This window comes from Crinia signifera, chromosome 5 (genome assembly GCF_055691185.1).
Source record: "Crinia signifera chromosome 5, ASM5569118v1, whole genome shotgun sequence".
Taxonomy (NCBI): domain Eukaryota; kingdom Metazoa; phylum Chordata; class Amphibia; order Anura; family Myobatrachidae; genus Crinia; species Crinia signifera.
The window spans coordinates 158186406-158200195 of NC_139221.1; the positions used below are offsets into that span (position 1 = coordinate 158186406).

A 13790-nucleotide genomic window follows, 5' to 3' on the forward strand; every position below is an offset into this window, starting at 1 on the left:
AAGAGGAATCGCTCTTTGTGTTATAGGGACGTTATATTCCATCCTTTACTATAGTTCGCAGGAGGGATTTGAACACGATTGATGTGTCTTAGACACATTACCTTTTGACATTTTGCTCCATTGTGGTGTGGGGTCACCACCTGTGTTCTGTTTCCCACCAGCAGATCTATAGTGCTGAGATTCACCTTGTTAACTATCTTTGTATTACTCCTTGTATCACATTGGCATCCCTTGAATCCATACCCCTTTTAATGCATGCCAGTGTCTGGTTAGCTCTTAACTGACCAGTGACAGGACATGCAGGGACTTGCTAATGTAATACTGCAGTATATGGTGGGCTTGTGTCTCTCCCATCTCTGCAGGGATCCTTGTTAGCAGCTATTAATATACATGGGGTGTTTTGCTATTAAAAACATTGTTCTTTTACATTTTGGACTTAAACAAGCTGAGAAGAAGCAGCTTATTTGCTAAACCTCTGCTTAGTGAATAATCCAACAAGGAAGATCCAATTATTTGCCTACCTGATGGTCAGAAGAAAAACATGAATGATTAACCAAAGATTTAAAATTATGATTCAGAAGACATCTTTTTCTAGTGCACTGGTGGTGCTTCATGGCCCAGACAAGTCTCCAGTCATTCCTGCAGAACAGTTGGAAGTTCTTGAACCATATCTTTATTTAAATATAACGCTAACAGTTACATTATTTGGTACGTTGTGTATTATCACGGCGCCCGGTACGTAGTTAGCGTAGCGACGCTGTCAGAATCAGCGTAGTGTTCGCGCTCCCATCATAGTCAGCGTATCTGTCAGATTCGGCATAGTGTTCCCGCAGCCAGCGTATAGTCAGCTTCCCTGTCAGATTTGGCCTACTGTTTCCGCGACCAGTACTTTGTTAAGTTGCTTTCTTCTTATTATTATTATTAACTAAAATCCAGTTACCAGTTAACACATGTCGTCATTACTGTCTCAGATGTATGATATGGCAGGTGTGAATGTGTTCCTGAAAACCCCCCACTATCCACGCCAGCCCGAAGCGTGGCGAACGCAGCGTGCCTCTCGAGGGGACGCGTTACACATCCTCCCGACATGTTCATACCCTCACTATCCACGTCGCCGTGGAGTTGACTTTATAAAGTGTGGTGTGCGCAGCGAGCCACCGAGCCCGAAGCATGGCGAGCGTAGCAAGCCCCGCAAGATTACTTCATATGTATTCCGCATCCCCTCGCGGGGCTCGGTGACTTGCTGCGCTCACCACATTTTATAACATCAACTCCACGCCGACGTGGATAGTGGGGGTATGAACAAGTCGGGAGGAAGTGTTACGTGTCCCCTCGTGAGGCATGCTGCACTCGCCACGCTTCGGGCTGGCATGGACAGTGGGGGTTTGAAAAGGAGGCATTTGTCAGTATGTAACATGGAGCACTGGCAAATGCCTCCTTTATCGTGCATAATATGCACTTGCGGACACGGGCAGGGTTGCCGTACCCTGCCACAATAATTACTGAGACACAGGAGCGTCTGAGATGCACCTGCGTCTCAGACAGCTGGAGCAGCTCTCCGCCGGCGCCCGCATGATCCCCTCTCCGGCGGAGTCCACCAGCGTAGGGGATATGACGGTTACCGGAACTGTGTGAGAGGTGCTCACTAGGCTTGCCATGGATGGCGGGGACAGAGCCATGGATGCCGGGGACAGAGCCATGGATGTCGGGGACAGAGCTATGGATGCCGGGGACAGAGCCGGGCTGCTGCGGAGTCCCTACGCTAACTACGCTAGGTAGCCGTTGGGCTACGCTGACAGCGTAGCTTAGGCTACTCTGAAAACATAGCGTAGCCAGGCGCCGTGCTATTACACAAGTACCCATTATTTTGAATTTTTGCTATAAATCCTCAAAATGTCTTTAAACAGGGAAATTACTGAACCAGGCATAATGCAGTGTCTGTCCAAAGTTCTCTACTAGTAAGAACTTACAACATCAAAAGTCACAAATACAAGAGTGTTGTTAACACCCAAATATTCAATAGGGAATCACTCCATATTTACATCTCTAGTATTATCTAGCATTGCTATTGTCATAATTTGAGCCACTTTCTAAGAGAAGGGGGGATTACGGGCTACCAGAAACCCCCCTTGCTTTTGCCTATGTCAGGATAGTAGCAGCATATAATAATGACTGTCAGCATGGGCGTTTGTTTTTAGTATGTACAAGTTACTATGTATGGTCTGGGCATTGCGGTTTGGGTTTCAATAGTTTTCTGCCATTGTTAAGTGTTTACAAAGAGATACTCACACGTTCTAAGTTTTGGCATCTGCAAACTTCTGTTTATGTCTAATTACAGTATGTCCTCGGCCTTCCTCTTCCTCAGGGTAATAAAAGGAAATCCTGGCCTAGCAGATGTGGCTAGGTATGGGTTTAAGTAGTAGCTCCACTGCGGTTAAGATGTGTGATAATTCCTGTTGATCTCATGTTGAAAAGCTGCATACTGGGCCTTTGTTGCCCCCTGGTTCATCTGGGAACCTGCAATCTTCTCTTTATTAGGACAGGCCCTACTCCACATAATGCTTGACCTTTTGTTCCATGGCCTCAGAATCACACTGGACTGTGGGCCTGATTAAGTCATGATCGCTGATCTGCAAAGTTGCAGATGATTACAAGTAGTTATCTGCTGCCCAGACAGAAAGAAAGTCAGCCCTGTGTAAATCTGCAAATAAATTGCTAAATTATTGCAGATTGCCATCCACTAGCAAATCCATATGCAATTGATGATCCATTTAATGACTTTTCCAATCTGTGCAAATGTGAGTACAGTATGTCTGACCCTACCAGTCATCTGTGACACAGACAGGGCCGGATTAACAAGGGGCCTGATGGAGCTACAGCTCCAGGCCCACTCTCTAAATAGATTTTGTAGATGAGGACTGGTGCTTTCCAAGGAGCCCAGCCCCACGTCGCTAGCTCCCCGGGAACCGGAAATACAGTCAGGCAAAGATAGAACGTGTTCCCCATAGGATAACATGGGACCGCTAATGGGTGCCGGACAGTTTCCCGACAGTCGGGATCCCGACAGTCATTACCCTGATGTCGGGATCCCGACAGTCAAAATCCGACACTCGGGGTCCCTACGGCCACCGACTAATCTCCCTCGTGGCGTACCACGACCCCCCGTTGAGGGAGATTAGAATAGGTGGCAAGCGTAGCGAGCCACCGCGCCCGCAGCGAGCCCGCAAAGGCTTTGCTGCGCTTGCCCCACTGTCTGAGTCCAGCCAGTTGGGATCCCGATGTCGTGTTAATGACCATATACCACACCCCTAATTCCACCCCCCACCCAGTTCCGATGGCTGCCAGTTCCCGCCTGGCATCACAGAAGCTTGATCTTATTCGAACCCAAATCGCTGGGCCTTCAATCTGATACCAGGCTGGCTCATATGGTTTAATAATCTTCAGAGATATTGCGGGAAAACCAATCTTTTTTATTTCTGAAATGTAATTTCATGGCTATTCATGTTTCTTGAGGGCAGATTTCTCTGGAACCAAATGGTCCAGTTTCATGAGACCAAAATCATTCGAATTCCACTTAAAAGTTATTCAATATGATACTAGTATCATGTAAATAGGTCTGTTGGTTCTGAAGATATAGCTGGTTAAACGATACAGCCGGTTAAAGGGGGGGGGGGGTTCTCTCCCCTTCACATCAGAAATTGCAGGGTCTAGGCTGGTGTAAAAGGGGCCAGCCTGCATTCCCTGCATTTTCTGATGTGAAAGGGGTATTATTTCAAATACCCGGGACCTACAGTGCTCTGAATACAGCTGGGCAGCCCCCCACTCTCTGCCCGGCTGTAAATGGCTGTCACTTCTGCCTGGCGGTGGCTGTCCCCCCAGATACCGCAAGCATGTATTCCCCCTTGGCAATGAGCAAGTAATCCCACATGGCAACGTACATGGAACCCCTGGCAATGAGCATGGAACCCCTGGCAATGAGCAAGTAGGTAAGCAGCACTTATGTAGCATCATTTTTAATTGGCATTATGGTGTTTGGCATAATACGTAATGGACATTATTGTGTGTGGCTTAACATGTAATGGACATTATGGTGTAAATTTTTAATGTGCGCCTTTGGCGTGCGATGTCCCTGTTTGAGAAGCATATTGTGAATTTTGGTTCAATCCGTTTGGTTTAGTGTGTATTTTGTCTCAATCCATGTGGCAAAATGTGAATTTTGCCTTAATCTGTGTGGCATAACGTGAATTAATGGTATAATGTTTAAGAGGCAAGTACAGTATAAGGGGATTACTATTGTGTTGCCTGATTTGGTTACAATTCATTCTGATTGCGATGTGTAAATTGACACAAACACTACAAAGTAGCAAATAAGCCTATCACTCGCTTTGCCTGCATCTGACAAGCAGCTCTATGTGTGAGAAAGATCTAATAATTCTGTGTTAGAAATGAATTGAATCTAAAAAATAGCCCTTAAACAAACCAGCATCTCACCAACAATGTTTTTGGGTCCTAGTGCAATTTAGCCAATTGAGAACCCACAATTTATATATTTAATATCATTTTTACTACAAACAGTATTTGACATTAGAAGGGAACCATCAAAGCTACCTGCATGTGTGGTTGCCTGTCCCCTGTCTACGACTGTTTTATTTGTTTGTGTGTCTATTTCAATACACTTGTTATACACAACAATTTTCTTTTATGTGAGAAACATATTAAAAGCTACGTTTTAATCTAACTCAGAGCATCATATACGCACACACAATAAGAGTGCCCCAACAAAATACCTTTCTTTTTTTACTTGTAAAACTATGTATATTTCTAGCTCAGGGAGCACCACCAAACACCAATTAATGACACAAGGTTTGTGAGTACCAACCAGTTACATATTAAGGTAGTTTGGCTTAAGTAAATCACACTCCAATCTCTAGCATCTCTAATAGCTATACAAGGGGTGACACATCCAAAGCGGCTCCAGAAATACCTCTCCTCTTATGTTGCCTGATTTGTATAAGGGGTGTATGGTGTGGTAAACTTAGATGACCACATAAAAGGTGCTGAAATGTTGTCTACAAAGTTTTGGCTTTCAGTATTTTTTTTATGACTGGAGTGCCGCCTCACCCCGCAAGTATGTTAGGACAACGGCGTCCTGCGGGTGCACCTTTGGAGGGCAATATATCTCCCTGCATCCTGTGAGTGTCGGAATTTGTAAAATATATATAATATATATAATATGTAATCTAATTAGTTGAAAGTATTTACACAAATAGAGACACACCCATTAACAGACCACCCAACCAGAACACTGGTCACGCCCCCACATTATTAGATGCTGGTCACAACCCCTATTATTGTGCATAATAGGCTCTTGATAATTTTCAGCTCCAGGCCCATTTAGACCTGGCACTGCAGGGTGAGGGAAAATGCTGGGTGAGATGGGGTTGGTGAAGGGAAGCGGAGAATCCAGGGTGAGACAGCTGCAAAGAGCAGCTAATTGGCTTCTATAGGGAATCGCCAGCTTTTTGCTGGCAATTCCCTCCGTGATGAAGCCCAGGCAGAGGGGCTTTAGTGCATTTGGAAATGCGGTAAAAACGCAGAATACAGTGTTTTTACCGCATTTTCACTTTAGTACATCCCTCCCACAACCACCCTTTACACCAGAAGGTATATCTCTGTTCCTCAGATGTAGTTAGACAAATTAATTTAGTGGTAAGTACCAAAATACTCTTTCGGTTATAAAAGGCTTCTGCCAGAATGCAGGGTTAAAACACTGTGGGCAATATTCAATGTCCCTAATCGCGATGTGCAGCGAATCCTGTTTAGGATTCGCTGCACATTCGCTGTGTTCCGGAGGGCTGGAGCCCTCGCTGCCAGCCCTCGCTGACACAGTATTCAATGAGGCAGGGGCTCGCTGCCCCTGACTGCGAATGTGAACCCCTGCGGCGGACGCCGCAGGGAGCCTGAGGACGGCGGCAGGCACGGAGATGGAAGTCTCCCTGCCTGCCCCAGAACGTATGTGGGGGGGAGGTGGGCTCCCCGGGAGCCAGGCAGCACAGGCTGCCCCCCGGGAGAGCCAGCAGGGGACCAGGTATTCACTGCACCCGATCGTGCATATGTAATGATCGGGAGCAGTGAATATATGAATATCTAATTAGCGGCTCTCAGTTCCCGGCCCCCTGCTGGCTGCTATGTGTAAAAAAATATATATATTTTTTAAATTATATATTTATGTGCTATAAGCACATGAATAAAAATAGCATGCCCCTTCACAGAATAAGAAAAAAACAGATAAGCAGCGCTGTACAATTATGTCAGTTAATAACAAGTGAATTCAATTCGGCTAGGAATATATAGCAAAATTTAATGACACATATAGAATATATAAAATAAAATAAACAGTCACTCCAATTGGGAATGGAAGACAATTAAAAAATTATGTTAAGATCAAGGTGTGGTGGAATATCAACAACATATATATATATATGACCTGCTATGGATTTGGCGTGAGTCCTTTGGGGTAAAGTCCTTGGGTGAACGAGTTGGGATTCCTTATTTAGACACCGCTGGAGGTTTAAGAGTCCTTTTGGAAATTAGGGTAAGGGTTACCCACACTTGGAGCCACCTCAACGATTATGCGGAAAAAAGGATAGTGTCCCAGTTGTAATGTGTTTTCCCAGGCTTTGGTACTCAGGTCCAAAGTAGTAAGCAGGTATTGTAATCCAATGGAACCGGATAAAGGATAAATTCCACACAGCACCACAGCACCTACGCGTTTCGCTAATCCCTGTCAGCTTTATCAAGGTGTCTTTGTCAATGTGCCTTAGGGGTATTTATACCTAAACTTCCTGTTTGCTAATTAGCATATACAATTGGTTCACTTGTCAATACAATGAATACTAAAAATTGGGACATACTCTGAGACAGATTAGAGATCCCTTATAGGGTACATATAAATAAAAAATGCAAAATACAATTCTAAACCTATAAAAACATGCTTAAACAATTGTTGTTTGCATACTGATCATTCACTTCCGGGTTAATTCTGGGTCATTATGATGTATCTATACTAAATAGACATCAAATTCATCATAGATGCTCCCCAATGGGGTGGTATATTAGATCATTAAATGTCTCTCATATGACATTATACTAATAATTTATCTAAAGCTTATTTCTAAACATAGCATCCACCGGAAATGACGTTCCGTTACATGTAACGTTCCGGAAATCCAATGACAAACCATATATTTCTATTTAAGAAAAAGATAACCGTTTTCTTTACCTGGTGGGGAATTCGAGGTATATAAAGCTGATAGTAAGTTCTAATCATGGGGTCACAGTTCCCTGTTATGATCATCTTAATAGACGTACGTGTCTAACCTGACCGGACCGAAACTGATGTCACTATGTCTGTCTATCTATTGGTTCCCCGCCAGGAGTATTTGCGTTCCACCACGTTCGACCTACATGTCGAGGCATTTCCCCTCCATTTTGTCGGTCCTGTTTGGAGTGCGGAAGTGTGCGTTCCACTGCGTTCCAACTGCGTATCAAGGCTTTTCCTCTCATTTTGTACATCCTTTTGGAGTGTATATATTCAGCTGCATCATTTCATAATATAAACCATGGGGTACTGTTTTTTATATCAACCTACAGTCCCATTCTACAAACAATGAATTCATTATTGATGTGACGAAATAAAATGGGTATAGAGCTCTGGGTTCACTAAATATATGACCATTTTATTTGGGCGCAGAGTGTGACCTCATTGGAATTTATAACTTTAAGGGTATTTTAAACCTGCTATGTATAAAGCATGTTGGGACAGTTGTCAGCTAATGCCGTAAATAACCTCCCAGTTAAAACATGTAAATTCAAAAATGGCAATATATCCACAAATAAAATAGGTGACAGTAATTATTAATGGAAATCATATTTACTTCTGCGTTCCAAAACTCAGTGGAACGCACACTTCCGCGCTCCAAAACAGGACCCACAAAATGGAGGGGAAATGCCTCGACACGTAGGTGGAACGCGGTGGAACGCAAATACTCCTGGCGGGGAACCAATAGATAGACGGACATAGTGACATCAGTTCCGGTCCGGTCAGGTTAGACACGTACGTCTATTAAGACGATCATAACAGGGAACTGTGACCCCATGATTAGAACTTACTATCAGCTTTATATACCCCACCAGGGTAAAGAAAACGGTTATCTTTTTCTTAAATAGAAATATATGGTTTGTCATTGGATTTCCGGAACGTTACATGTAACGGAACATCATTTCCAGTGGATGCTATGTTTAGAAATAAGCTTTAGATAAATTATTAGTATAATATCATATGAGAGGCATTTAATGATCTAATATACCACCCCATTGGGGAGCATATATGATGAATTTGATGTCTATTTAGTATAGATACATCATAATGACCCAGAATTAACCCGGAAGTGAATGATCAGTATGCAAACAACAATTGTTTAAGCATGTTTTTATAGGTTTAGAATTGTATTTTGCATTTTTTATTTATATGTACCCTATAAGGGATCTCTAATCTGTCTCCGAGTATGTCCCAATTTTTAGTATTCATTGTATTTACAAGTGAACCAATTGTATATGCTAATTAGCAAACAGGAAGTTTGGGTATAAATACCCCTAAGGCACATTGACAAAGACACCTTGATAAAGCTGACAGGGATCAGTGAAACGCGTAGGTGCTGTGGTGCTGTGTGGAATTAATCCTTTATCCGGTTCCATTGGATTACAATACCTGCTTTCTACTTTGGACCTGAGTACCAAAGCCTGGGAGAACACATTACAACTGGGACACTATCCTTTTTTCCGCATAATCGTTGAGGTGGCTCCAAGTGTGTGTAACCCTTACCCTAATTTCCAAAAGAACTCTCAAACCTCCAGCAGTGTCTAAATAAGGAATCCCAACTCGTTCACCCAAGGACTTTACCCCAAAGGACTCACGCCAAATCCATAGCAGGTCATATATATATATATATATATATATATATATGTTGTTGATATTCCACCACACCTTGATCTTAACATAATTTTTTAATTGTCTTCCATTCCCAATTGGAGTGACTGTTTATTTTATTTTATATATTCTATATGTGTCATTAAATTTTGCTATATATTCCTGGCCGAATTGGATTCACTTGTTATTAACTGACATAATTGTACAGCGCTGCTTATCTGTTTTTTCTTGTGCATTTTTATGAGGGAGCAGACTACTCCCTTTTCAGCAGCCGCTTTGTTATTGGTGAGACAGCTTGTGCTAAGCGCTCCTAATCAACCTCGGTTGATATTTCTTCCCTTCACAGAATAAAATTCCTGATTTTTTGACACCAAATGTAAAACAACAACAACTTTATTTTAAAAGTTCACTTTCCACTTCACCATGAAAAGATGGCGATTTGCTACAAGGTGGCACACGGCGAAATCACTTAGAAAGATGGCGAGAAGTGCACGTTGAATAGGGTGATTCACTTTCTGACCCACAAAATCACCTTCCAATGCGAAAATAGCACAAATTCGCCGTGAAACAGGGCGAATTATCCTTATTGAATACTGCCCTGTGCCGCAAGTTTGAGGCCCCAGATTTAAAGTAACATTTTGATGTGTTTTTTTTTGTTCTCAGAAGCACAGTCCAGCAAGTGGTCAGACAGAGCAAATTACTGGAGTTTCTGAGCAAGCTGCTGAGCTGCAAACGGTATCTTTGATTTTTCATCCCTACATAACCACCACACCTATAGATCAGGTATTTTGATGTAGGTGTAAGAGGAAGTACTATTTCTGATGAATTTCTATGAAAATGGCAAATATTGAAGCAATTTTTTTTATATGAAATGACAGAGGATGTGCTAAATTTGTGTTGCTTTTATTATGCTAAAAAAGGCACATAACAAATTTTTGTTCTATAAAGAGAATTTGATGGCAGAAAAGCATTTGCATCATTCAGTCTGCCCTTTTACGGTACGGTTATTAGGGTTAGGGGTTAAAGTTGGTATTAGCGTATTAGGACCAGGGTTAAAATGAAGGGTAACGGTTGGGGTGTTAAGGTAATAAGATTAATTGTGGTGGTATTACGGTTAGAGTATTAATTTTTGGGGTCAGGATTAATCATTTTTTTAGGTACTTATTTCCTAGGAGGGCGCCCACTAAGCAAATTGCTTAGCGGGCGATTCTGCGTAAGAAAATCGCATCGCATGCGTTTTCAGCATGCAATGCGATTGCATGCGATGCGATTTTCCTGCTCTTTTTTTGCCCCTTGCAGTGCGATGCGATCGCATGCGATTTTATAGGGTGCGATGCCATTTACCCACTATCCACTTATATGAGATGGTATGAGATTGAGGAACCCCCCCACTATCCACACCACCCCCGAAGTGCAGCAGAGGAACGCATCCTCCCGACCTTTTCATACCCCCACTATCCACAGCGGTGTGCAGTTAAATTTATATAGTGTGGCGAGCGCAGCGAGCCACCAATCCTGAAGTGTGGCGAGCATAGCGAGCCCCATGAGGGGCAGCGGAATACATGTAACGTAATCCGCATCCCATCGCGGGGCTTGTTGCGCTCGCCACGCTTCGGTATCTGTGGCTCGCCACACTATATAAAATCAACTCCACGCCGATGTGGAAAGGGGGGGGGGTATTAAAAGGTCAGGCGGACATGTTCCACTGCGCTCTCCACGCTTCGGGGTGGCGTGGATAGTGGGGGGTCAGTAAAACCTCATTGTATGTCATACAAGTGTATAGTTAATGGCATGGCATCACACCCTATAAAATCGCATGCGATCGAATGCGATTTTGCGGGAGGTGCGATGTGATCCCCTGGGGCCAAGACAGCAGTGAATAAATGACATTGAAAAATCGCATCGCATGGCACTAAAACGGCCCATGCGATTTCGGTACGGTAGCGTACGTAGGTAATCTGGGCGCCCTGCTAGGAAACAAGTACCTTTTTTTAAATGGTGTACTTACTCCTCAAGGTGCTTGAGGGTGAGGGTTTATTAGTTACAGGCATGTGTACACTGATCTTCCTAAACCAGTGTACTACTATATGTTCTCATTACTCTTACTACTAATTTTGCAATTACTACTGCATTTTGTTACCACCATTTATTTTTCTTGTAGGAAGATCTAAAAACATTGACTGAGGAGAAGTTTTCTTTAAAACAGGAGCTGGATTCAGCTCGCAGTACAACAGCTATTTTACAAGATGAGAAACTGAAGTTAGTTCAGGACCTGGCTGAGTCCAAGAAGGAACAAGATGATCTGTTAATACTTCTGGCTGATCAAGACCAGAAAATCCTCCATTTGAAGAATACATTGAAAGAACTTGGACAACAGGTATGGTCCACGAAATACGTAGGGATAACTGTCAGACAGGATGCCCACAGCAGCATTCCAATGGAGACCACCCAATTAGGGGTCTGGTAAGTATATCTTCTACTAGGAACCCACCCACCCTAAACCTCCTCAGCCCCCCACCCTAATGCTCTGTACACACGGTACAATTTGACATTCGATTTTGACTATATAGTCAAAATCGAATCGGGATCGCATATACATCATATGGAGATAGAACATGTTTTTAAGCTTTCTATCCTGATTCGATGCAGGCTCCCATTCAGCTGAAATCGAAGAGCCAAATAGACAGTGCAGCAATGACTATATAGGGCAAATCAAATGTAGATAGCATGAATTGTATGTAAATAGTAGAGTTAGCAAAGATTACATAGCAATCAAATTAAATAGCAAAGGAATCTCACCGTGTGTACACACCATTAGAATAGCCCTAACCCACTTCTAATGGTGTGTATACATGGTGAGATTCCTTTGCTATTCATAGTGGTCACATGACCAGAAAGTACGGTTGGGTACTTCCTGGTCACGTGACCGATATGCCTCTGAACTTGCAGAGTGAATGAACTCGGAGTTGTCTGTGTTGTTTGATTGGCTCCAATGGATTTCAGCCCAGGAGGGCCCTTTTCAAATACTGCAAATGCCAGGTCGCTCCCGGGACGGACCCTCGTACAAATCCTGGTATAACCCGGCATTTGCGATGTAAAAGGGGTGTGAGTAGGTAACATCTGAGAGTTTATTTTTATTATCTTTTGGAAAAGGTTGTAAGGGATCACTGATAATTGTCGATATACATGTGTATACATTATGATAGTATGCAAGTTTTTTGTGTTGAGCTGTCAACTTTTGTCCCTATTGTATTCTGTTTTAATTTATTTAGTAATTAGAACTAAAGAAAATAAACATGAACAGAGTGGAATTAGGGCTAATGTGATCTGTCCCTTTACATCAGGTGGATGATGAAGATGATTTGGAGTCTGTGGATGCAGAGGATGATCTGGATGATGAAGACAGCAGAGAAGATGATATTTAGAGATTTCATTGTGCAGGTTTTTGTCTTTTTTATAGAAAACAATAATCCGAAAATTGGTAATTTCCCTAATTAAGCCCGTAGGCAATGTGACTGCAAATCAAAGGGAGTTATGTAGGTTCTAGAGCTGTTGCCATAATTATACTATGCAGTCACTAGGAATATGGATCAGTTTGGAAATGTGGTCTAAGGGTTATGACTGTGTTTTTTCCGCACCCCCCCTCTCTGTGGTGCTCCCCTTAATCCTTGCTCAGCGAAAACATTGCTGTGCAGTGTCTAAATTTTCCCAGTGCTTGTGGCGCTGGAACATATAATTCTGTGGGCTGATACCTGCTGCTACAGCCACTTCACCAACACAAAATCAGGAAAAGATCAGATAACTGTCTCGATGCGAAGACTGGAAAGTTACTGGAACAAGGGCTCTACAATAAAGCTACTGCGCCTTGTTATTTTAGAGTGTTTAATAAGTGTATTAGGTCTTAGTGCCTTCACGCCTAAAGCTGCGTTCCTCCTCACTCTTCATGTTGTACTCTACTGCAAATTTGGGGGCATTATTCTGCTATACTCTCATTTTCTTTTATTTGCGCCATATATACTTTAAAGTGGTGGGAGGGTTGCATTAAACAACATCGTTTAAAATGTTTTCAAACTTTAAACTTGCCATTGCCACTGGTTTACTGTACTGTTTAAGTGAGACAGAGTTATATAATTTATTGGCTTAAGACAAGGCCATAGAAATAAAAGTATGGAAATATGGAATGACATTTTAAAGAGTGAAATATATGAATTACATTAATTTCATGTTTTACAAATAAAATAATGCATTTACTTAACATCTTTTTGCCTTTGCATATTTCCTTTTTTATTTAAATGCTATGTTAACACAAATGTACACAGAAATTAAAAACCATTACAAAGTATAAAAACTTCCAATTTCAGCTGGAAAGAATGCGATCTAGTCTACCACACATCCAAGTGGATGAAGGGGCAGAGATTGGGCAGTGGAAGTATAGAGGACAGCAACTGTGCATGTTCAGAGAGAGCTAGATTTTTGGCAAGTTATTTTGTTTCTGTGCAGGGTAAATACTGGCTGCTTTAATTTTACACTGCAATTTAGAGTTCTTTTTTTTTAACATTTATCTAATGTGTAATTCTATTTTGTAATAGTCCTTTCTACTTATACTTTTTAATTACAGTAAGTTAATCAGAGAAGCCATTTGCCCCATGGGGCTTTTTCAATTCCAACCACCCTGATTCTGTTTGGAATCAGGGTGGTTGGAACCATACCGCAGTTTGCAGGCATAGCCACAATACTGACATGTTTTCTGCAAATTACAGCGTTTGCGATCTTTTTTTATCACTTTGCCTACATTTATAAG

General features: G+C 42.3%; 1 long non-coding RNA gene across 1 annotated transcript; it reads left to right on the top strand.

The window, feature by feature from the left end:
* The first annotated feature begins 9640 nt into the window (after positions 1-9640).
* Positions 9641-12916, top strand: LOC146079583 (uncharacterized). The gene is made up of 3 exons (XR_014474623.1): positions 9641-9772; positions 11151-11366; positions 12334-12916. It is a non-coding gene; the product is annotated as an uncharacterized LOC146079583 (long non-coding RNA).
* The last annotated feature ends 874 nt before the right edge of the window (positions 12917-13790 follow it).